The sequence below is a fragment of the Heterodontus francisci genome, unplaced genomic scaffold, assembly GCF_036365525.1.
Source record: "Heterodontus francisci isolate sHetFra1 unplaced genomic scaffold, sHetFra1.hap1 HAP1_SCAFFOLD_454, whole genome shotgun sequence".
Taxonomy (NCBI): Eukaryota; Metazoa; Chordata; class Chondrichthyes; order Heterodontiformes; family Heterodontidae; genus Heterodontus; species Heterodontus francisci.
The window spans coordinates 1216439-1241936 of NW_027141363.1; the positions used below are offsets into that span (position 1 = coordinate 1216439).

General features: G+C 45.4%; 1 long non-coding RNA gene across 1 annotated transcript; it reads left to right on the forward strand.

Moving 5' to 3' along the window:
• The first annotated feature begins 1465 nt into the window (after positions 1 to 1465).
• On the forward strand, positions 1466 to 9501 carry LOC137362967 (uncharacterized). Its single transcript, XR_010972733.1, has 3 exons — positions 1466 to 1803; positions 4750 to 4781; positions 8693 to 9501. It is a non-coding gene; the product is annotated as an uncharacterized lncRNA (long non-coding RNA).
• The last annotated feature ends 15997 nt before the right edge of the window (positions 9502 to 25498 follow it).

The window sequence follows — 25498 nt, forward strand, 5'->3', positions numbered from 1 at the left end:
CATTTTAGCTTGAGAGTCAGTTCGCAGAGTGGATTTCTCTCTGAGTGAGAGGAACAGGAGGGAGAGAGATGCAGGAGAGTGAGGGCGTCAGAGGGGGAGAGTAGGAATAGCTGGCTGTTATCACACTGCTGCTTGTGGGATCTTGCTGTGTACAAAGAGCTTGCAGAATTTTCCAACATGACAACAATGAGAACACTTTAAAATTCAGCTTCCTGAGGGTCTGAGTGTGGATTCCTCAGTGTTTTTATCAAGAATTTTGTAAATCTGAGGGTGACATGAAACATCCGGCAGCCATTTTAACTTGAGAGTCAGTTCGCAGAGTGGATTTCTCTCTCTGAGCGAGAGGAACAGGAGGGAGAGAGATGCAGGAGAGTGAGGGAATCAGAGGGGGAGAAGAGGGATAGCTGGCTGTTATCACACTGCTGCTTGTGGGATCTTTAATAGTCAAAATACACACACACAGCAGTGCAATTTGTTGTACTTTTAAATGGTGAGACAGAAATATTTCATAGCTATTTTCAGTTAACATCACATATGAGATAGAAGGACAAAAACAGATATGGACAGAGAGAGAGAGAGAGACAGGAGAGAGAGAGAGATACAGAGCCAGACACACACTGGTGGAGGGAACTGTCTGAACCCTTTTAGTCTCTGGTTTATTAGCTGTGATTTGTTTGTATTTGCGTGCTGCTGAGAGAGTGTCTGTGTAACCAAAGTCAATTCCTGGGTTCTTGCTGTGATATTTTCTTTAACAATGCCTTTTAATCAATTTTCTCTCTCTCTTGCCTTAGGAATTTTCACTCACACACACACACACACACACAGATTTTACATTCCATACTGATGTTAGTAAAACTGGCCAACAGAAGCTCAGTAACAATCCCCAGTGTCTGCCCAGTCCTGAGAGAGAGATATAGGGAGTGACAGAGAGAGAGAGAGAGAGAGAGACAGTGGAAGAGGGAATACAAAACAGCTTGTAGGAGAAACTTGACATTTATTTGTGTTCCACAGATTTTATTAAAAAGTTGCAAGGGACTAGACACTGCAAAAGCTGTCAGTGCACAACAACAAGAAGAAGCCTGAGAGACTTTAGAAGTGGGAGAAGGGGGGGGAGAAACTTTAAAATCCACACTGATGTCAGTTAAAAATCCCCAAACACAACCTCAGTATTAATCCCCATTATCTGCTCAGTCCTGTCTTGTGGGGTTTAGTGTCAAGGTTTTTAGTGGGTGAGAGTGTTGGATCAGTCTTTCCAATTTTCAAACAGCAAGGAAAGAGTTAAAGGTTTTAAAGTGAACTAAGAGATAGCTGAAAGCAATTGCTGTGCTGGGATTAACATATGAAAGGACTGGAAGAGTCAGGAAGGTTCTGTCCTGGGATTAACATATCAATGGACAGGCTCTAGCAGGCAGAGAGATTGAGAGACAGCCCAGCAGTCTGTTTCAGTGTGAGGTGAGGGTGAGGGGGAGATCTCTCTCTCTCTCTCTCAATCTGCTTTATAAACTGTGATTTGATTCAGTTTGAATATTGCTGATGTCTCTGGAACTGAGAGAGGAAACCCTGGGCTCTTGCTGTGCGAATTCGTTTTAAAATGTCCTCGCTTTGGATTTAAAATGCAATGTGTTTTTTTTATTTTTGTTTCTCTCTCTTTCCTTCTTTGCCTGGAGGAATTTTCATGGTGAAAACTGCATGGTGAAGGTGGAAAGAGGGAAAGTTTGGCGATGAGCAATCCCTTGGACAGGACCTTCCTGCAGAGGGGACAGAGTGAGGCCTTGTCCACAGGCTGCAGCCCAGTGGCTCCACGTGAGTTGTGTCGCTTTGTATCAGCGGCCCAGCTTTCATTTTCCTCTCTGGGGCAGCGAGGAAATGAAACCTGGGCAAAGGTGAAGGTGTCTAAAGGCTTGTTTCAATTGCCCCAATAAAGCTGCTGTTTGTGGGCAGTGCCTTGAACCGGAGGCTGAAATGAAACGTTCAGCAGTCATTTTAACCTGACAGTGAGTTGGGAGAGTGGATTTCTCTCTCTCTCTCTGAGTGGAGTGAGTGAGTGAGTGAGTGAGAGAGAGGCAGGAGAGTGAGAGAAACATGGATGGAATCAGAGGAGTGGAGGGAGTGAGTGAGGGAGGAAGGGAGGGGGGTAGCTGCCTGTTATCACACTGCTGCTTGTGGCATGTTACTGTTCACAAACAGCCTGCAGCTTTTCTAACATTGTAATAGTGACAAGCACTTGAAAAAATTAAAAGATTCAACAACAACCTCAGCAGGATAAACAGCAACAAATGCAAGAACAACTTCAACAGGGAAAACAGCAACAAAGTCAACAACAACTTCAGCAGGAGAAAAAAACAACAAATTCAACAACAACTTCAGCAGGATCTGCACGTTGTCTGTTCGTGGGATCTTGCCTTGTAGAAACTGGCTGCCACACTTGCTGCATTACAGCAGTGGCTGTACTTCGAAACAGTAGCAAAGAATATGGGAATAGCAAAACATATGAGATTAGCAAAACTGTGAGATCTTGGGCTTCATAAATAGAGGCACTGCCTACAAAATATGGGAAGTTATGCTGAATCTTTATAAAGCTCTAGTTGGGCCACAACTGGACAATTGCATCCAGTTCTGCACACCACACTTTAGGAAGGAGGTGAGTTTCCTTGAGAGGGTGTGGAGGAGATTTACCAATATGGTTCCGGGGATAGGGGATTTTAATTACAAGGTTAGGTTGGAAAACCTGGAGAAAATGAGATTGAGTGGAGACCTGATAGAGGTGTACAAGATTGTGACAGGTTTAGATGAGGATCACAAAGGAAAGCTGCTCCTCACCCAGGAGTCAGTTCCCCAGTTCCACTGACTAGTCCCACAGTGTTGGTGTTCCTGCTCCTCGCTCCAGCTGCAGGGAAGTTACAGCACAGAAACAGACCATTCGGCCAGACACGTCCATGCAGGCCTTTTTGGTCCACACGAACGTCGTTCCACGCCCACTTCATCTCGCCACAAGCCACATCTCCTTCTGTTCCTCTCTCCCTCATGTCCTATGCAGCTTCCCCACCCCCACCCCCCAGCTTAAATACATCTTGCCTATTCCCCTCAGCCTGTGGTAATGAGTTCCACATTCTCCCCACTCTCTGGGTGAAGATGTTTCTCCCGAATTCCCAATTGGATTTATTGCTGACTGTCTTATATTGATGACCCCTTTTTCTGGACTCACCCGCAAATGGAAAAAATCTTCTCTACATTTAACTGATCAAAACCACTTTCATAATCTTAAACAACTCTATCAGCATCCCTGAATATGTGTTTTTCTATAAAATGCCTCCTTCTCCATTTTTCTTTCACTGTTTTCTGACTTTTCTTCCCCTCTTTACTTCCTTCAGATCATCTGTTTTAGTATATCACAAGTGTTGCTCAAACCAGTCACTATGAACGAGCAGACTTGGGGAAATCCAGTTGTCTATTTTGTGTGGAATGGTTATGATTTGAAAGTGGGAAATAATGTCCAGAGACTAAGTGTGAAAGGGGAAATCATTAACCAGTAAACAGAGGAATCATTAAGCAAAAAACACAAAAAAAAAGTTGGAAGTGGGAAATCATTAACCAGAAAGTGGGAAATAATGTCCAGAGACTAAGTGTGAAAGGGGAAATCATTAACCAAAAAACACTAAAGAAAGTTCTGAGTGGGAAATCATTAACCAGAAAGTGGGAAATAATGTCCAGAGACTCAGTGTGAAAGGGGAAATCATTAACCAAAAAACACAAAAAAAAGTTCCGAGTGGGAAATCATTAACCAAAAACCCGAAAATAATGTCCAGAGACTAAGTCCGAAAGGGCAAATGGTTAACCAGAAAATCCGTCCAATAATGTCCAGAGACCTCAGTGTGAAAGGGGAAATAATGAAGCAAATCAACCTTCCCCGGGCTGCCTATTAAAAGCGGCAAAACTCATTGGAAAGAACCGCAGTCAGAAGTTGAAGTGACAACTCATTAACCAAAAAAAAAAAGAAGAGAGTTGGAAGTGGGAAATCATTAACCAAAATGCAAATGCAGAAACTGGTTAATGATTTGTCCACATTTTACAATTGGTTTATGAGTTGTCACTACAACTTTTCACTGCGGTTGGTTACAATGAGTCTTGCCGGGCTTAATAGTCGGCGTTCGGGGCGTTTTTGCCGAGGAGGCCGTGTTTCCATGCACCTTTCCCGGCATGTTTTTGCAAGGTTGGGTCGGTGGTTCATTGATGGGTGTCCGGGTGTCCGGCCAGGGTCTGAGAGCCCATCCTGGGGAGGGTTGAGGCGGGGGAGAGGGAGAAGGAGAAGGAGAGCCTCCCCTCTTCCTCGGTACCTGTGTCTATGTGAGGACAGGGGCATCCGCCGCTGCTCGATCCAGGCCGGTCGGACGATCGGGATCCGCCCGGGGAGGGACTTTCAAATCTATCGGGTCGGACCACCAAATCCTGCGGGGATTCGGGATCCAATTCGCGGGTACGATCGGTACCTCGTCCCGCTGTCCGGTTCCCCCATTGACTACAATGGGTTTCATGGAGCCTGAGCTCAGACTCGGTTTTCTCCGCTATCTCGGACCTTCGGGATCCGCCCGGGAGGGACTTTGAAATCTATCGGGTCGGACCACCAAATCCTGCGGGGATTCGGGATCCAATTCGCGGGTACGATCGGTACCTCGTCCCGCTGACTACAACGGGAGTTAATATTTGTGTTTGAAATGATGGGTGAATCTGATAACAATTCTCTCTCCCCAGAAATGAAGTGAGATTGAGGGACTGGAGTAAAGGTCAGTAATAGTGCAATGTATTTTCCATGACTTAGTGACAAACTCTGTGTGGTTTTAAAGTTTACTCATTCACACCGGTGTGTTCAAAGTTTACTCATTCTCACCGCTGTGTTCAAAGTTTACTCATTCACACCGCTGTGTTCAAAGTTTACTCATTCACACCGCTGTGTTTAAAGTTTACTCATTCGCACCGGTGTGTTTAAAGTTTACTCATTCACACCGCTGTGTTTAAAGTTTACTCATTCACACCGCTGTGTTCAAAGTTTACTCATTCACACCGCTGTGTTCAAAGTTTACTCATTCGCACCGGTGTGTTCAAAGTTTACTCATTCGCACCGCTGTGTTCAAAGTTTACTCATTCGCACCGCTGTGTTCAAAGTTTACTCATTCGCACCGCTGTGTTCAAAGTTTACTCATTCGCACCGCTGTGTTCAAAGTTTACTCATTCGCACCGCTGTGTTCAAAGTTTACTCATTCGCACCGCTGTGTTCAAAGTTTACTCATTCACACCGCTGTGTTTAAAGTTTACTCATTCTCACCAGTGTGTTCAAAGTTTACTCATTCGCACCGCTGTGTTCAAAGTTTACTCATTCGCACCGCTGTGTTCAAAGTTTACTCATTCGCACCGGTGTGTTCAAAGTTTACTCATTCGCACCGCTGTGTTCAAAGTTTACTCATTCGCACCGCTGTGTTTAAAGTTTACTCATTCACACCGCTGTGTTTAAAGTTTACTCATTCACACCGCTGTGTTCAAAGTTTACTCATTCACACCGCTGTGTTCAAAGTTTACTCATTCGCACCGGTGTGTTCAAAGTTTACTCATTCGCACCGCTGTGTTCAAAGTTTACTCATTCGCACCGCTGTGTTCAAAGTTTACTCATTCGCACCGCTGTGTTCAAAGTTTACTCATTCGCACCGGTGTGTTCAAAGTTTACTCATTCGCACCGCTGTGTTCAAAGTTTACTCATTCGCACCGCTGTGTTCAAAGTTTACTCATTCGCACCGCTGTGTTCAAAGTTTACTCATTCGCACCGCTGTGTTCAAAGTTTACTCATTCGCACCGCTGTGTTCAAAGTTTACTCATTCGCACCGCTGTGTTCAAAGTTTACTCATTCACACTCCTCTTGCCCTGTGACGACCGCTGATAGTTTTTCCTGCCGGATTGTCGACTGAACTTTCCTTTATTGGCTTATGTACAGAATATAAGAGCAGAGAGGTTATGCTCGAACTGTGGAAAGCTCTAGTTAGACCACGACATATAGGAGGAAAGATTGGAACAGGCTGGAATTGTTTTTTTTGGAACTGAGGCGAGATTTAATTGAAGTGTATAAAATGACGATGGGCTGAGATAGAGTGGATAGATAGGAAGGACCCATTTCCCTTCACAGACAATTCAAGTAATTGGAAGAGAGATGAGGGCTAATTTTTTCACCCAGGTAGGGAACTGGAATTCACAGCCTGAAAGGGTGGTAGAAACCCTCATCGCGTATAAAAAAACACTCGGAAGGAATCATTTCTCCACGTCTACCCTGTCCCGTCGAACACTCTCGAAGAACGTACCGCACGGTTTAGAAACCGAGAAAAGCTCCGTTTAAATCCCGCCCTGCACATAAAATGGAGGGAGAATTCCCGCCCTGCACGTAAAATGGAGGTAGAATCCCCCCTGCACATAAAATGGAGGGAGAATCCCCCCCTTCACGTAAAATGGAGGTAGAATCCCCCCCTGCACGTAATATGGAGGGAGAATCCCCCCCTGCACGTTAAATGGAGGGAGAATCCCCCCCTGCACGTTAAATGGAGGGAGAATCCCCCCTGCACGTAAAATGGAGGGAGAATCCCCCCCTGCACGTAAAATGGAGGGAGAATCCCCCCCTGCACGTAAAATGGAGGGAGAATCCCCCCCTGCACGTAAAATGGAGGGAGAATCCCCCCCTGCACGTAAAATGGAGGGAGAATCCCCCCCTGCACGTAAAATGGAGGGAGAATCCCCCCCTGCACGTAAAATGGAGGGAGAATCCCCCCCTGCACGTAAAATGGAGGGAGAATCCCCCCTGCACGTAAAATGGAGGGAGAATCCCCCCCTGCACGTAAAATGGAGGGAGAATCCCCCCCTGCACGTAAAATGGAGGGAGAATCCCCCCCTGCACGTAAAATGGAGGGAGAATCCCCCCCTGCATGTAAAATGGAGGGAGAATCCCCCCCTGCATGTAAAATGGAGGGAGAATCCCCCCCTGCACGTAAAATGGAGGGAGAATCCCCCCCTGCACGTAAAATGGAGGGAGAATCCACCCCTTCACGTAAAATGGAGGGAGAATCCACCCCTTCACGTAAAATGGAGGGAGAATCCACCCCTTCACGTAAAATGGAGGGAGAATCCACCCCTTCACGTAAAATGGAGGGAAAATCCCCCCTTCATGTAAAATGGAGGTAGAATCCCCCCCTGCACGTTAAATGGAGGGAGAATTCTCCCCTTCACGTAAAATGGAGGGAGAATCCACCCCTTCACGTAAAATGGAGGGAGAATCCACCCCTTCACGTAAAATGGAGGGAGAATCCACCCCTTCACGTAAAATGGAGGGAAAATCCCCCCTTCACGTAAAATGGAGGGAGAATACCCCCCTGCACGTTAAATGGAGGGAGAATTCTCCCCTTCACGTAAAATGGAGGGAGAATCCCCCTCTACACATAAAATGGAGGGAGATACCTCTCTACGTATAAAATAGAGGGTGTTCCACCTGTACATATAAAATGGAGGGGATCCCACAGACACTTCACCCATTTTAAAACACTTTTTAAACATTTTTATACCAGAAACAGGGCCGAGTATCATATAAACAGAGGCGTGGTCAAATACATTCTTAACTGGTGCATTGGGGTGAGGGGGAGAGAGAGACAGAGAGAAACAGTAAACTTTGAGGAGGACACAAATAGACTACAAAGGGAGATGGAGAGAGACCGACAAAGGGAGAGAGAGAAAAAGAGGGAGAAGGAGAGATGGAGGGAGAGAGAAATAGAGAGAAGCAGAAAAGGTGTGTGAGAGAGAGAGAGAGAGAGACAGAATCATGGACAGAGGGGGAGAGAATCAGATAGGGAGAGAGACAGGGGGAGAATGAGATAGGAACAGAGAGAGATACAGAGACTGACACGCACACACACACAGAGGTGGAGGTTGCTGTCTCAATCCTTTGATCCTTCGGTTTATAACTCTTATTTGTCTGGAATTGGGTGTTGCTGAGAGAGTGTTTGTGTAACCTTGGGCAATTCCTGGACTCCTGCTGTGCTGGAGTTGGCAGATTACACAGAGAGACAGACAGGCTGAGAGAGGGAGAGAGAGACACACACACAGACAGGCAGAGAGACACACACACAGACAGGCTGAGAGAGAGAGAGAGACACACACACACAGGCAGGCTGAGAGTGAGAGAGAGACACACAGGCAGGCTGAGAGAGAGAGAGAGACAGACACACACACAGACAGGCTGAGAGAGAGAGAGAGAGACACACAGGCAGGCTGAGAGTGAGAGAGAGACACACAGGCAGGCTGAGAGAGACAGAGAGACAGACACACACACAGACAGGCTGAGAGAGAGAGAGAGAGAGAGAGACACACACACACACAGGCAGGCTGAGAGTGAGAGAGAGACACACAGGCAGGCTGAGAGAGAGAGAGAGAGACACACACACACACACACAAATAGAGAGAGAGAGAGCAGGAAAGGACAGGGTAAACACATCCACGCTTCCCAGTCTCTGGCTCTGTGTCGAGGGATGTATTTGGAAGACGGGGAGTCACTGAGAGATTGTTTTATGTCAGTGTGTGAGAGAAAGAGCTCTGGGCTCTCGCTGTGTTTTATTTCTCTTCAAAAATGCTTTGCTGTGTTTGAATCAATTTTATTTCTCTTATTCCCAAGGAGAATCTTTTCGGACGATGCAGAGGGAGAATCTTTTGGCCGCGTGGAATTCTCAGACAAGGGAGGGAAAATAATAATAAATAGATATGTGTCATTGTCAAATTCATTTCTAGATACAGAGCAGAAAACGGGGCTGATAGAAAAACAAAGTGCTGCAAATGCTCAGTATTTCGAACACACTTTTTATTTCACATTTCCAGTATCCGCACTATTTTGATTTGATGTTTTCCGGGGGGGGGTCTGTGGATTTATTTTATCCACGAGGGAGGGGGTTGGAGTGTTTGCTCCCAAAGGGAATAGTTTGGGAAGAGCTGCTCCAGGACAGTCAATGTAATTCCCTACATTTCCCCCTCTCTCTCTCTCTCTCTCTCCATCTCTTGCTGCAACTTGTTCCCTGAACCTTCTTCCTAACTTGTGTTTCTTCACATCTTTAAATCCCTATCTCTGTATCTCTCAACATCCTTTCTATCTCTGCCTGTCTCCTTGTGACCCAGGGGGAGTGGGAATATTTCTATTTCCCTCTCTATTACTCGCTCTGTCTCTCCATGTTGGGTCCCTTTAAGAATCTGGTGCCGACCCCACCCGAAACCGGGGAATCTCGGCTGGCGCCTTTTCTCTGACCCTTGATCTCCAGACACGTGGGGAGAGGCAGCCAATCAGAGCTCACACTGACGCCCTGGCGGGAAGGAGACGTCATCGGCCGCCATGTTTGCGTGTCGTCATCAGCCGCCGTCGAACAGAGTCCGGGGGAACTATTTAAATGTGACTCTGCAAACGGGGGAACTATTAAAATGTGGGACTCTGTAAACGGGGGAACTATTTAAATGTGGGACTCTGTAAACGGGGGAACTATTTAAATGTGGGACTCTGTAAACGGGGGAACTATTTAAATGTGGGACTCTAAACGGGGGAACTATTTAAATGTGGGACTCTGTAAACGGGGGAACTATTTAAATGTGGGACTCTGTAAACGGGGGAACTATTTAAATGTGGGACTCTAAACGGGGGAACTATTTAAATGTGGGACTCTAAACGGGGGAACTATTTAAATGGGACTCTGTAAACGGGGGAAGTATTTAAATGTGGGACTCTAAACGGGGGAACTATTTAAATGTGGGACTCTAAACGGGGGAACTATTTAAATGTGACTCTGTTCCTGGGGAAGTATTTAAGTGTGACTCTGTTCCTGGGGAAGTATTTAAGTGTGACTCTGTAAACGGGGGAAGTATTTGAATGTGACTCTGTTCCTGGGGAAGTATTTAAGTGTGACTCTGTAAACGGGGGAAGTATTTGAATGTGACTCTGTTCCTGGGGAAGTATTTAAGTGTGACTCTGTAAACGGGGGAAGTATTTGAATGTGACTCTGTTCCTGGGGAAGTATTTAAGTGTGACTCTGTTCCTGGGGAAGTATTTAAATGTGACTCTTCCGGGGGAACTATTTAAATATGACTCTGTTCCTGGGGAAGTATTTAAATGTGAATCTGTCCCTGGGGAAGTATTTAAATGTGACTCTGTTCCTGGGGAAGTATTTAAGTGTGACTCTGTAAACGGGGGAAGTATTTGAATGTGACTCTGTTCCTGGGGAAATATTTAAATGTGACTCTGTTCCTGGGGAAGTATTTAAATGTGACTCTGTTCCTGGGGAAGTATTTAAATGTGACTCTGTTCCTGGGGAAGTATTTAAATGTGACTCTTCCGGGGGAACTATTTAAATGTAACTGTGTTCCTGGGGAAGTATTTAAATGTGACTCTGTTCCTGGGGAAGTATTTAAATGTGACTCTGTTCCTGGGGAAGTATTTAAATGTGACTCTGTTCCTGGGGAAGTATTTAAATGTGACTCTTCCGGGGGAACTATTTAAATGTGACTCTGCTCCTGGGGAAGTATTTAAATGTGACTCTTCCGGGGGAACTATTTAAATGTGACTCTGTTCCTGGGGAACTATTTAAATGTGACTCTGTTCCTGGGGAAGTATTTAAATGTGACTCTTCCGGGGGAAGTATTTAAATGTGACTCTTCCGGGGGAAGTATTTAAATGTGACTCTGTTCCTGGGGAAGTATTTAAATGTGACTCTGTTCCTGGGGAAGTATTTAAATGTGACTCTTCCGGGGGAACTATTTAAATGTGACTCTTCCGGGGGAAGTATTTAAATGTGACTCTGTTCCTGGGGAAGTATTTAAATGTGACTCTGTTCCTGGGGGGGTCTTCAAATTAAAACATAAACACAGATTCATTTCCCTCCTCCTCCTCTTGTCTGACTGTCTCAGGGTTTTTTTTGAATATTGTTCCATTCTCCACTTCTTCCATGTGTCTGAAGTCTTTGAAGTTTGTCAGACATTGGTAAACTACTTCATGTGGTGTTCTGTAAATAACTTCCATTCTGTGTATCTGCAAGGGACACAATTCAAATTCTCACCTTATTGCATCAACCAAAAGCTACAGGTCCATTCAAACACCCCCTATTTCCTGTCTCTGCAAAGATAGCTCACACTTCCCCAATGCAGGAATGTCTGAATGGAAACAGCTTTGGACACATTTCCCAACACGTTTGCTAAAACTTTTCACGATGAAGCTCGATTCAACTGACAAGACTCCAAGCCCCAAATTGAATCTTCCCGATATAAAAAAAGTGACGCAAATGAAATCCCAGATCTCTCTGTCCCTGCAGAGTGGATTTCTTTCCCTCTCTGAGTGAGAGGAACAGGAGGGAGAGAGACGCAGGAGACTGAGGGAATCAGAAGGGGAGAGGAGGGATTGCTGGCTGTTATCATTTTGCTTCTTTTGGGATCTTGCTGTGAACAAATAGCCTGCACAATTTTCCTACATGACAACAATGAGGACACTTTAAAATTCAGCTTCCTGAGGGTCTGAGTGTGGATTCTTCAGTGTTTTTACAAGAAGTTTGTGAATCTGAGGGTGAAATGAAACATACGGCAGCCATTTTAGCTTGAGAGTCAGTTCGCAGAGTGGATTTCTCTCCCTCTCTGACTGAGAGGAACAGGAGGGAGAGTGAGGGAATCAGAGGGGAGAGGAGGGATAGCTGGCTGTTATCACACTGCTGCTTTTGGGATCTTGCTGTGTACAAATGCCCTGAACATTTCCTACATGACAACAAAGAGAACACTTTAAAATTCAGCTTCCTGAGGGTCTGAGTGTGGATTCCTTGGTGTTTTTAACAACAAATTTGTAAATCTGAGGGTGAAATGAAACATACGGCAGCCATTTTAGCTTGAGAGTCAGTTCGCAGAGTGGATTTTTCTGTGAGTGAGAGGAAAAGGAGGGAGAGAGATGCAGGAGAGTGAGGGAATCAGAAGGGATTGCTGGCTGTTATTACACTGCTGCTTTTGGGATCTTGCTGTGTACAAATCTCCTGTTGCATTTCCTACATGACAACAATGAGAACACTTTAAAATTCAGCTTCCTGAGGGTCTGAGTGTGGATTCCTTGGTGTTTTTAACAACAAATTTGTAAATCTGAGGGTGAAATGAAACATACGGCAGCCATTTTAGCTTGAGAGTCAGTTCGCAGAGTGGATTTCTCTGTGAGTGAGAGGAAAAGGAGGGAGAGAGATGCAGGAGAGTGAGGGAATCAGAAGGGATTGCTGGCTGTTATTACACTGCTGCTTTTGGGATCTTGCTGTGTACAAATCTCCTGTTGCATTTCCTACATGACAACAATGAGAACACTTTAAAATTCAGCTTCCTGAGGGTCTGAGTGTGGATTCCTGGGTGTTTTTACAAGAATTTTCTGAATCTGTGCGTGAAATGAAACATACGGCAGCCATTTTAGCTTGAGAGTCAGTTCGCAGAGTGGATTTCTCTCTCGGAGTGAGAGGAACAGGAGGGAGAGAGATGCAGGAGAGTGAGGGAATCAGAGGGGGAGAGGAGGGATAGCTGGCTGTTATCATTTTACTTCTTTTGGGATCTTGCTGTGTACAAATAGCCTGAACAATTTTCCTACATGACAACAATGACAACACTTTAAAATTCAGCTTCCTGAGGGTCTGAGTGTAGATTCCTTGGTGTTTTTAACAACAAATTTGTAAATCTGAGGGTGAAATGAAACATACGGCAGCCATTTTAGCTTGAGAGTCAGTTCGCAGAGTGGATTTCTCTCTGAGTGAGAGGAACAGGAGGGAGAGTGATGCAGGAGAGTGAGGGAATCAGAAGGGGAGAGGAGGGATTGCTGGCTGTTATCATTTTGCTTCTTTTGGGATCTTGCTGTGTACAAATAGCCTGCACAGTTTCCCTACATGACAACAATGAGAACACTTTAAAATTCAGCTTCCTGAGGGTCTGAGTGTGGATTCCTTGGTGTTTTTAACAACACATTTGTAAATCTGAGGGTGAAATGAAACATACGGCAGCCATTTTAGCTTGAGAGTCAGTTCGCAGAGTGGATTTCTCTCTCTGAGTGAGAGGAACAGGAGGGAGAGAGACGCAGGAGAGTGAGGGAATCAGAGGGATAGCTGGCTGTTATCACACTGCTGCTTTTGGGATCTTGCTGTGTACAAATGCCCTGAACATTTCCTACATGACAACAATGAGAACACTTTAAAATTCAGCTTCCTGAGGGTCTGAGTGTGGATTCCTGGGTGTTTTTACAAGATTTCTCTGAATCTGAGGGTGAAATGAAACATACGGCAGCCATTTTAGCTTGAGAGTCAGTTCGCAGAGTGGATTTCTCTCTCTGAGTGAGAGGAACAGGAGGGAGAGAGACGCAGGAGAGTGAGGGAATCAGAGGGGGAGAGGAGGGATAGCTGGCTGTTATCACACTGCTGCTTTTGGTATCTTGCTGTGTACAAATCCCTGCACAATTTCCTACATGACAACAATGACAACACTTTAAAATTCAGCTTCCTGAGGGTTTGAGTGTGGATTCCTGGGTGTTTTTAAAAGAATTCTCTGAATCTGAGGGTGAAATGAAACATACGGCAGCCATTTTAGCTTGAGAGTCAGTTCGCAGAGTGGATTTCTCTCTCTCTCTGAGTGAGAGGGACGGGCAGGAGAGTGAGGGAATCAGAGGGGGAGAGGAGGGATAGCTGGCTGTTATCACACTGCTGCTTTTGGGATCTTGCTGTGTACAAATGCCCTGAACATTTCCTACATGACAACAATGAGAACACTTTAAAATTCAGCTTCCTGAGGGTCTGAGTGTGGATTCCTTGGTGTTTTTAACAACACATTTGTAAATCTGAGGGTGAAATGAAACATACGGCAGCCATTTTAGCTTGAGAGTCAGTTCGCAGAGTGGATTTCTCTCTCTGAGTGAGAGGAACAGGAGGGAGAGAGACGCAGGAGACTGAGGGAATCAGAGGGGGAGAGGAGGGATAGCTGGCTGTGAACACACTGCTGCTTTTGGGATCTTGCTGTGTACAAATGCCCTGCACAATTTCCTACATGACAACAATGAGAACACTTTAAAATTCAGCTTCCTGAGGGTCTGAGTGTGGATTCCTTGGTGTTTTTACAAGAATTCTCCGAATCTGAGGGTGAAATGAAATATACGGCAGCCATTTTAGCTTGAGAGTCAGTTCGCAGAGTGGATTTCTCTCACTGAGTGAGAGGAACAGGAGGGAGAGAGACGCAGGAGAGTGAGGGAATCAGAGGGATAGCTGGCTGTTATCACACTGCTGCTTTTGGGATCTTGCTGTGTACAAATGCCCTGAACATTTCCTACATGACAACAATGAGAACACTTTAAAATTCAGCTTCCTGAGGGTCTGAGTGTGAATTCCTCAGTGTTTTTAAAGAATTCTCCGAATCTGAGGGTGAAATGAAATATACGGCAGCCATTTTAGCTTGAGAGTGAGTTCGCAGAGTGGATTTCTCTCTCTGAGTGAGAGGAACAGGAGGGAGAGAGACGCAGGAGACTGAGGGAATCAGAAGGGGAGAGGAGGGATTGCTGGCTGTTATCATTTTGCTTCTTTTGGGATCTTGCTGTGAACAAATAGCCTGCACAATTTTCCTACATGACAACAATGAGGACACTTTAAAATTCAGCTTCCTGAGGGTCTGAGTGTGGATTCTTCAGTGTTTTTACAAGACGTTTGTGAATCTGAGGGTGAAATGAAACATACGGCAGCCATTTTAGCTTGAGAGTGAGTTCGCAGAGTGGATTTCTCTCCCTCTCTGACTGAGAGGAACAGGAGGGAGAGTGAGGGAATCAGAGGGGAGAGGAGGGATAGCTGGCTGTTATCACACTGCTGCTTTTGGGATCTTGCTGTGTACAAATGCCCTGAACATTTCCTACATGACAACAATGAGAACACTTTAAAATTCAGCTTCCTGAGGGTCTGAGTGTGGATTCCTTGGTGTTTTTAACAACAAATTTGTAAATCTGAGGGTGAAATGAAACATACGGCAGCCATTTTAGCTTGAGAGTCAGTTCGCAGAGTGGATTTCTCTCTCTGAGTGAGAGGAACAGGAGGGAGAGAGACGCAGGAGAGTGAGGGAATCAGAAGGGGAGAGGAGGGATTGCTGGCTGTTATCACACTGCTGCTTGTGGGATCTTGCTGTGTACAAATAGTTTGCAGAATTTTCCTACATGACAACAATGAGAACACTTTAAAATTCAGCTTCCTGAGGGTCTGAGTGTGGATTCCTCAGTGTTTTTACAAGAATTTTGAGAATCTGAGGGTGAAATTAAACATACGGCAGCCATTTTAGCTTGAGAGTGAGTTCGCAGAGTGGATTTCTCTCTCTGAGTGAGAGGAACAGGAGGGAGAGAGACGCAGGAGAGTGAGGGAATCAGAAGGGGAGAGGAGGGATTGCTGGCTGTTATCATTTTGCTTCTTTTGGGATCTTGCTGTGTACAAATAGCCTGCACAGTTTCCCTACATGACAACAATGAGAACACTTTAAAATTCAGCTTCCTGAGGGTCTGAGTGTGGATTCCTTGGTGTTTTTAACAACAAATTTGTAAATCTGAGGGTGAAATGAAACATACGGCAGCCATTTTAGCTTGAGAGTCAGTTCGCAGAGTGGATTTCTCTATGAGTGAGAGGAACAGGAGGGAGAGAGATGCAGGAGAGTGAGGGAATCAGAGGGGGAGAGGAGGGATTGCTGGCTGTTATCACACTGCTGCTTTTGGGATCTTGCTGTGTACAAATGCCCTGAACATTTCCTACATGACAACAATGAGAACACTTTAAAATTCAGCTTCCTGAGGGTCTGAGTGTGGATTCCTTGGTGTTTTTACAAGATTTCTCTGAATCTGAGGGTGAAATGAAACATACGGCAGCCATTTTAGCTTGAGAGTCAGTTCGCAGAGTGGATTTCTCTCTCTGAGTGAGAGGAACAGGAGGGAGAGAGACGCAGGAGACTGAGGGAATCAGAGGGGGAGAGGAGGGATTGCTTGCTGTTATCACACTGCTGCTTTTGGGATCTTGCTGTGTACAAATGCCCTGCACAATTTCCTACATGACAACAATGAGAACACTTTAAAATTCAGCTTCCTGAGGGTCTGAGTGTGGATTCCTGGGTGTTTTTACAAGAATTTTGTGAATCTGAGCGTGAAATGAAACATACGGCAGCCATTTTAGCTTGAGAGTCAGTTCGCAGAGTGGATTTCTCTCTCTGAGTGAGAGGAACAGGAGGGAGAGAGACGCAGGAGAGTGAGGGAATCAGAGTGGAAGAGGAGGGATAGCTGGCTGTTATCACACTGCTGCTTTTGGGATCTTGCTGTGCACAAATCTCCTGTTGCATTTCCTACATGACAACAATGAGAACACTTTAAAATTCAGCTTCCTGAGGGTCTGAGTGTGGATTCCTTGGTGTTTTTAACAACAATTTTGTCAATCTGAGGGTGAAATGAAACATACGGCAGCCATTTTAGCTTGAGTCAGTTCGCAGAGTGGATTTCTCTCTCTGAGTGAGAGGAACAGGAGGGAGAGAGATGCAGGAGAGTGAGGGAATCAGAGTGGGAGAGGAGGGATAGCTGGCTGTTATCACACTGCTGCTTTTGGGATCTTGCTGTGTACAAATGCCCTGCACAATTTTCCTACATGACAACAATGAGAACACTTTAAAATTCTGCTTCCTGAGGGTCTGAGTGTGGATTCCTGGGTGTTTTTAACAAGAATTCTCTGAATCTGAGGGTGAAATGAAACATACGGCAGCCATTTTAGCTTGAGTCAGTTCGCAGAGTGGATTTCTCTCTCTGAGTGAGAGGAACAGGAGGGAGAGAGATGCAGGAGAGTGAGGGAATCAGAGTGGGACAGGAGGGATAGCTGGCTGTTATCACACTGCTGCTTTTGGGATCTTGCTGTGTACAAATCTCCTGTAGCATTTCCTACATGACAACAATGAAAACACTTTAAAATTCAGCTTCCTGAGGGACTGAGTGTGGATTCCTCAGTGTTTTTACAAGAATTTTGAGAATCTGAGGGTGAAATTAAACATACGGCAGCCATTTTAGCTTGAGAGTCAGTTCGCAGAGTGGATTTCTCTCTCTGAGTGAGAGGAACAGGAGGGAGAGAGACGCAGGAGAGTGAGGGAATCAGAAGGGGAGAGGAGGGATTGCTGGCTGTTATCATTTTGCTTCTTTTGGGATCTTGCTGTGAACAAATAGCCTGCACAATTTTCCTACATGACAACAATGAGGACACTTTAAAATTCAGCCTCCTGAGGGTCTGAGTGTGGATTCCTTGGTGTTTTAACAAGAATTCTGTGAATCTGAGGGTGAAATGAAACATATGGCAGCCATTTTCGCTTCAGAGTCAGTTCGCAGAGTGGATTTCTCTCCCTCTCTGAGTGAGACAAACAGGAGAGTGAGGGAATCAGAGAGGGAGAGGAGGGATAGCTGGCTGTTATCACACTGCTGCTTGTGGGATCTTTCCCTGCAAATTTCCTACATGACAACAATGAGCACACTTTAAAATTCAGCTTCCTGAGGGTCTGAGTGTGGATTCCTTGGTGTTTTTAACAACAATTCTGTAAATCTGAGGGTGAAATGAAACATACGGCAGCCATTTTAGCTTGAGAGTCAGTTCGCAGAGTGGATTTCTCTATGAGTGAGAGGAACAGGAGGGAGAGAGATGCAGGAGAGTGAGGGAATCAGAGGGGGAGAGGAGGGATTGCTGGCTGTTATCACACTGCTGCTTTTGGGATCTTGCTGTGTACAAATGCCCTGAACATTTCCTACATGACAACAATGAGAACACTTTAAAATTCAGCTTCCTGAGGGTCTGAGTGTGGATTCCTTGGTGTTTTTACAAGATTTCTCTGAATCTGAGGGTGAAATGAAACATACGGCAGCCATTTTAGCTTGAGAGTCAGTTCGCAGAGTGGATTTCTCTCTCTGAGTGAGAGGAACAGGAGGGAGAGAGACGCAGGAGACTGAGGGAATCAGAGGGGGAGAGGAGGGATTGCTTGCTGTTATCACACTGCTGCTTTTGGGATCTTGCTGTGTACAAATGCCCTGCACAATTTCCTACATGACAACAATGAGAACACTTTAAAATTCAGCTTCCTGAGGGTCTGAGTGTGGATTCCTGGGTGTTTTTACAAGAATTTTGTGAATCTGAGCGTGAAATGAAACATACGGCAGCCATTTTAGCTTGAGAGTCAGTTCGCAGAGTGGATTTCTCTCTCTGAGTGAGAGGAACAGGAGGGAGAGAGACGCAGGAGAGTGAGGGAATCAGAGTGGAAGAGGAGGGATAGCTGGCTGTTATCACACTGCTGCTTTTGGGATCTTGCTGTGCACAAATCTCCTGTTGCATTTCCTACATGACAACAATGAGAACACTTTAAAATTCAGCTTCCTGAGGGTCTGAGTGTGGATTCCTTGGTGTTTTTAACAACAATTTTGTCAATCTGAGGGTGAAATGAAACATACGGCAGCCATTTTAGCTTGAGTCAGTTCGCAGAGTGGATTTCTCTCTCTGAGTGAGAGGAACAGGAGGGAGAGAGATGCAGGAGAGTGAGGGAATCAGAGTGGGAGAGGAGGGATAGCTGGCTGTTATCACACTGCTGCTTTTGGGATCTTGCTGTGTACAAATGCCCTGCACAATTTTCCTACATGACAACAATGAGAACACTTTAAAATTCTGCTTCCTGAGGGTCTGAGTGTGGATTCCTGGGTGTTTTTAACAAGAATTCTCTGAATCTGAGGGTGAAATGAAACATACGGCAGCCATTTTAGCTTGAGTCAGTTCGCAGAGTGGATTTCTCTCTCTGAGTGAGAGGAACAGGAGGGAGAGAGATGCAGGAGAGTGAGGGAATCAGAGTGGGACAGGAGGGATAGCTGGCTGTTATCACACTGCTGCTTTTGGGATCTTGCTGTGTACAAATCTCCTGTAGCATTTCCTACATGACAACAATGAAAACACTTTAAAATTCAGCTTCCTGAGGGACTGAGTGTGGATTCCTCAGTGTTTTTACAAGAATTTTGAGAATCTGAGGGTGAAATTAAACATACGGCAGCCATTTTAGCTTGAGAGTGAGTTCGCAGAGTGGATTTCTCTCTCTGAGTGAGAGGAACAGGAGGGAGAGAGACGCAGGAGAGTGAGGGAATCAGAAGGGGAGAGGAGGGATTGCTGGCTGTTATCATTTTGCTTCTTTTGGGATCTTGCTGTGAACAAATAGCCTGCACAATTTTCCTACATGACAACAATGAGGACACTTTAAAATTCAGCCTCCTGAGGGTCTGAGTGTGGATTCCTTGGTGTTTTAACAAGAATTCTGTGAATCTGAGGGTGAAATGAAACATATGGCAGCCATTTTCGCTTCAGAGTCAGTTCGCAGAGTGGATTTCTCTCCCTCTCTGAGTGAGACAAACAGGAGAGTGAGGGAATCAGAGAGGGAGAGGAGGGATAGCTGGCTGTTATCACACTGCTGCTTGTGGGATCTTTCCCTGCAAATTTCCTACATGACAACAATGAGCACACTTTAAAATTCAGCTTCCTGAGGGTCTGAGTGTGGATTCCTTGGTGTTTTTAACAACAATTCTGTAAATCTGAGGGTGAAATGAAACATACGGCAGCCATTTTAGCTTGAGAGTCAGTTCGCAGAGTGGATTTCTCTATGAGTGAGAGGAACAGGAGGGAGAGAGATGCAGGAGAGTGAGGGAATCAGAGGGGGAGAGGAGGGATTGCTGGCTGTTATCACACTGCTGCTTTTGGGATCTTGCTGTGTACAAATGCCCTGAACATTTCCTACATGACAACAATGAGAACACTTTAAAATTCAGCTTCCTGAGGGTCTGAGTGTGGATTCCTTGGTGTTTTTACAAGATTTCTCTGAATCTGAGGGTGAAATGAAACATACGGCAGCCATTTTAGCTTGAGAGTCAGTTCGCAGAGTGGATTTCTCTCTCTGAGTGAGAGGAACAGGAGGGAGAGAGACGCAGGAGACTGAGGGAATCAGAGGGGGAGAGGAGGGATTGCTTGCTGTTATCACACTGCTGCTTTTGGGATCTTGCTGTGTACAAATGCCCTGCACAATTTCCTACATGACAACAATGAGAACACTTTAAAATTCAGCTTCCTGAGGGTCTGAGTGTGGATTCCTGGGTGTTTTTACAAGAATTTTGTGAATCTGAGCGTGAAATGAAACATACGGCAGCCATTTTAGCTTGAGAGTCAGTTCGCAGAGTGGATTTCTCTCTCTGAGTGAGAGGAACAGGAGGGAGAGAGACGCAGGAGAGTGAGGGAATCAGAGTGGAAGAGGAGGGATAGCTGGCTGTTATCACACTGCTGCTTTTGGGATCTTGCTGTGCACAAATCTCCTGTTGCATTTCCTACATGACAACAATGAGAACACTTTAAAATTCAGCTTCCTGAGGGTCTGAGTGTGGATTCCTTGGTGTTTTTAACAACAATTTTGTCAATCTGAGGGTGAAATGAAACATACGGCAGCCATTTTAGCTTGAGTCAGTTCGCAGAGTGGATTTCTCTCTCTGAGTGAGAGGAACAGGAGGGAGAGAGATGCAGGAGAGTGAGGGAATCAGAGTGGGAGAGGAGGGATAGCTGGCTGTTATCACACTGCTGCTTTTGGGATCTTGCTGTGTACAAATGCCCTGCACAATTTTCCTACATGACAACAATGAGAACACTTTAAAATTCTGCTTCCTGAGGGTCTGAGTGTGGATTCCTGGGTGTTTTTAACAAGAATTCTCTGAATCTGAGGGTGAAATGAAACATACGGCAGCCATTTTAGCTTGAGTCAGTTCGCAGAGTGGATTTCTCTCTCTGAGTGAGAGGAACAGGAGGGAGAGAGATGCAGGAGAGTGAGGGAATCAGAGTGGGACAGGAGGGATAGCTGGCTGTTATCACACTGCTGCTTTTGGGATCTTGCTGTGTACAAATCTCCTGTAGCATTTCCTACATGACAACAATGAAAACACTTTAAAATTCAGCTTCCTGAGGGACTGAGTGTGGATTCCTCAGTGTTTTTACAAGAATTTTGAGAATCTGAGGGTGAAATTAAACATACGGCAGCCATTTTAGCTTGAGAGTGAGTTCGCAGAGTGGATTTCTCTCTCTGAGTGAGAGGAACAGGAGGGAGAGAGACGCAGGAGAGTGAGGGAATCAGAAGGGGAGAGGAGGGATTGCTGGCTGTTATCATTTTGCTTCTTTTGGGATCTTGCTGTGAACAAATAGCCTGCACAATTTTCCTACATGACAACAATGAGGACACTTTAAAATTCAGCCTCCTGAGGGTCTGAGTGTGGATTCCTTGGTGTTTTAACAAGAATTCTGTGAATCTGAGGGTGAAATGAAACATATGGCAGCCATTTTCGCTTCAGAGTCAGTTCGCAGAGTGGATTTCTCTCCCTCTCTGAGTGAGACAAACAGGAGAGTGAGGGAATCAGAGAGGGAGAGGAGGGATAGCTGGCTGTTATCACACTGCTGCTTGTGGGATCTTTCCCTGCAAATTTCCTACATGACAACAATGAGCACACTTTAAAATTCAGCTTCCTGAGGGTCTGAGTGTGGATTCCTTGGTGTTTTTAACAACAATTCTGTAAATCTGAGGGTGAAATGAAACATACGGCAGCCATTTTAGCTTGAGAGTCAGTTCGCAGAGTGGATTTCTCTATGAGTGAGAGGAACAGGAGGGAGAGAGATGCAGGAGAGTGAGGGAATCAGAGGGGGAGAGGAGGGATTGCTGGCTGTTATCACACTGCTGCTTTTGGGATCTTGCTGTGTACAAATGCCCTGAACATTTCCTACATGACAACAATGAGAACACTTTAAAATTCAGCTTCCTGAGGGTCTGAGTGTGGATTCCTTGGTGTTTTTACAAGATTTCTCTGAATCTGAGGGTGAAATGAAACATACGGCAGCCATTTTAGCTTGAGAGTCAGTTCGCAGAGTGGATTTCTCTCTCTGAGTGAGAGGAACAGGAGGGAGAGAGACGCAGGAGACTGAGGGAATCAGAGGGGGAGAGGAGGGATTGCTTGCTGTTATCACACTGCTGCTTTTGGGATCTTGCTGTGTACAAATGCCCTGCACAATTTCCTACATGACAACAATGAGAACACTTTAAAATTCAGCTTCCTGAGGGTCTGAGTGTGGATTCCTGGGTGTTTTTACAAGAATTTTGTGAATCTGAGCGTGAAATGAAACATACGGCAGCCATTTTAGCTTGAGAGTCAGTTCGCAGAGTGGATTTCTCTCTCTGAGTGAGAGGAACAGGAGGGAGAGAGACGCAGGAGAGTGAGGGAATCAGAGTGGAAGAGGAGGGATAGCTGGCTGTTATCACACTGCTGCTTTTGGGATCTTGCTGTGCACAAATCTCCTGTTGCATTTCCTACATGACAACAATGAGAACACTTTAAAATTCAGCTTCCTGAGGGTCTGAGTGTGGATTCCTTGGTGTTTTTAACAACAATTTTGTCAATCTGAGGGTGAAATGAAACATACGGCAGCCATTTTAGCTTGAGTCAGTTCGCAGAGTGGATTTCTCTCTCTGAGTGAGAGGAACAGGAGGGAGAGAGATGCAGGAGAGTGAGGGAATCAGAGTGGGAGAGGAGGGATAGCTGGCTGTTATCACACTGCTGCTTTTGGGATCTTGCTGTGTACAAATGCCCTGCACAATTTTCCTACATGACAACAATGAGAACACTTTAAAATTCTGCTTCCTGAGGGTCTGAGTGTGGATTCCTGGGTGTTTTTAACAAGAATTCTCTGAATCTGAGGGTGAAATGAAACATACGGCAGCCATTTTAGCTTGAGTCAGTTCGCAGAGTGGATTTCTCTCTCTGAGTGAGAGGAACAGGAGGGAGAGAGATGCAGGAGAGTGAGGGAATCAGAGTGGGACAGGAGGGATAGCTGGCTGTTATCACACTGCTGCTTTTGGGATCTTGCTGTGTACAAATCTCCTGTAGCATTTCCTACATGACAACAATGAAAACACTTTAAAATTCAGCTTCCTGAGGGACTGAGTGTGGATTCCTCAGTGTTTTTACAAGAATTTTGAGAATCTGAGGGTGAAATTAAACATACGGCAGCCATTTTAGCTTGAGAGTGAGTTCGCAGAGTGGATTTCTCTCTCTGAGTGAGAGGAACAGGAGGGAGAGAGACGCAGGAGAGTGAGGGAATCAGAAGGGGAGAGGAGGGATTGCTGGCTGTTATCATTTTGCTTCTTTTGGGATCTTGCTGTGAACAAATAGCCTGCACAATTTTCCTACATGACAACAATGAGGACACTTTAAAATTCAGCCTCCTGAGGGTCTGAGTGTGGATTCCTTGGTGTTTTAACAAGAATTCTGTGAATCTGAGGGTGAAATGAAACATATGGCAGCCATTTTCGCTTCAGAGTCAGTTCGCAGAGTGGATTTCTCTCCCTCTCTGAGTGAGACAAACAGGAGAGTGAGGGAATCAGAGAGGGAGAGGAGGGATAGCTGGCTGTTATCACACTGCTGCTTGTGGGATCTTTCCCTGCAAATTTCCTACATGACAACAATGAGCACACTTTAAAATTCAGCTTCCTGAGGGTCTGAGTGTGGATTCCTTGGTGTTTTTAACAACAATTCTGTAAATCTGAGGGTGAAATGAAACATACGGCAGCCATTTTAGCTTGAGAGTCAGTTCGCAGAGTGGATTTCTCTATGAGTGAGAGGAACAGGAGGGAGAGAGATGCAGGAGAGTGAGGGAATCAGAGGGGGAGAGGAGGGATTGCTGGCTGTTATCACACTGCTGCTTTTGGGATCTTGCTGTGTACAAATGCCCTGAACATTTCCTACATGACAACAATGAGAACACTTTAAAATTCAGCTTCCTGAGGGTCTGAGTGTGGATTCCTTGGTGTTTTTACAGGATTTCTCTGAATCTGAGGGTGAAATGAAACATACGGCAGCCATTTTAGCTTGAGAGTCAGTTCGCAGAGTGGATTTCTCTCTCTGAGTGAGAGGAACAGGAGGGAGAGAGACGCAGGAGACTGAGGGAATCAGAGGGGGAGAGGAGGGATTGCTTGCTGTTATCACACTGCTGCTTTTGGGATCTTGCTGTGTACAAATGCCCTGCACAATTTCCTACATGACAACAATGAGAACACTTTAAAATTCAGCTTCCTGAGGGTCTGAGTGTGGATTCCTCAGTGTTTTTACAAGAATTTTGTGAATCTGAGCGTGAAATGAAACATACGGCAGCCATTTTAGCTTGAGTCAGTTCGCAGAGTGGATTTCTCTCTCTGAGTGAGAGGAACAGGAGGGAGAGAGACGCAGGAGACTGAGGGAATCAGAAGGGGAGAGGAGGGATTGCTGGCTGTCATCATTTTGCTTCTTTTGGGATCTTGCTGTGTACAAATAGCCTGCAGAATTTTCCTAAATGACAACAATGAGAACACTTTAAAATTCAGCTTCCTGAGGGTCTGAGTGTGGATTCCTGGGTGTTTTTAACAAGAATTCTCTGAATCTGAGGGTGAAATGAAACATACGGCAGCCATTTTAGCTTGAGAGTCAGTTCGCAGAGTCGATTTCTCTCTCTGAGTGAGAGGAACAGGAGGGAGAGAGATGCAGGACAGTGAGGGAATCAGAAGGGGAGAGGAGGGATTGCTGGCTGTTATCATTTTGCTTCTTTTGGGATCTTGCTGTGTACAAATAGCCTGCACAGTTTCCCTACATGACAACAATGAGAACACTTTAAAATTCAGCTTCCTGAGGGTCTGAGTGTGGATTCCTGGGTGTTTTTAACAAGAATTTTGTGAATCTGAGGGTGAAATGAAACATACGGCAGCCATTTTAGCTTGAGAGTCAGTTCGCAGAGTGGATTTCTCTCTCTGAGTGAGAGGAACAGGAGGGAGAGAGATGCAGGAGAGTGAGGGTGTCAGAGGGGGAGAGGAGGGATTGCTGGCTGTTATCACACTGCTGCTTGTGGGATCTTGCTGTGTACAAATAGTTTGCAGAATTTTCCTACATGACAACAATGAGAACACTTTAAAATTCAGCTTCCTGAGGGACTGAGTGTGGATTCCTCAGTGTTTTTACAAGAATTTTGAGAATCTGAGGGTGAAATTAAACATACGGCAGCCATTTTAGCTTGAGAGTGAGTTCGCAGCGTGGATTTCTCTCTCTCTGAGTGAGAGGAACAGGAGGGAGAGAGACGCAGGAGAGTGAGGGAATCAGAAGGGGAGAGGAGGGATTGCTGGCTGTTATCATTTTGCTTCTTTTGGGATCTTGCTGTGAACAAATGCCCTGCACAATTTTCCTACATGACAACAATGAGGACACTTTAAAATTCAGCTTCCTGAGGGTCTGAGTGTGGATTCCTTGGTGTTTTTAACAACAATATTGTAAATCTGAAGGTGAAATGAAACATACGGCAGCCATTTTCGCTTCAGAGTCAGTTCGCAGAGTGGATTT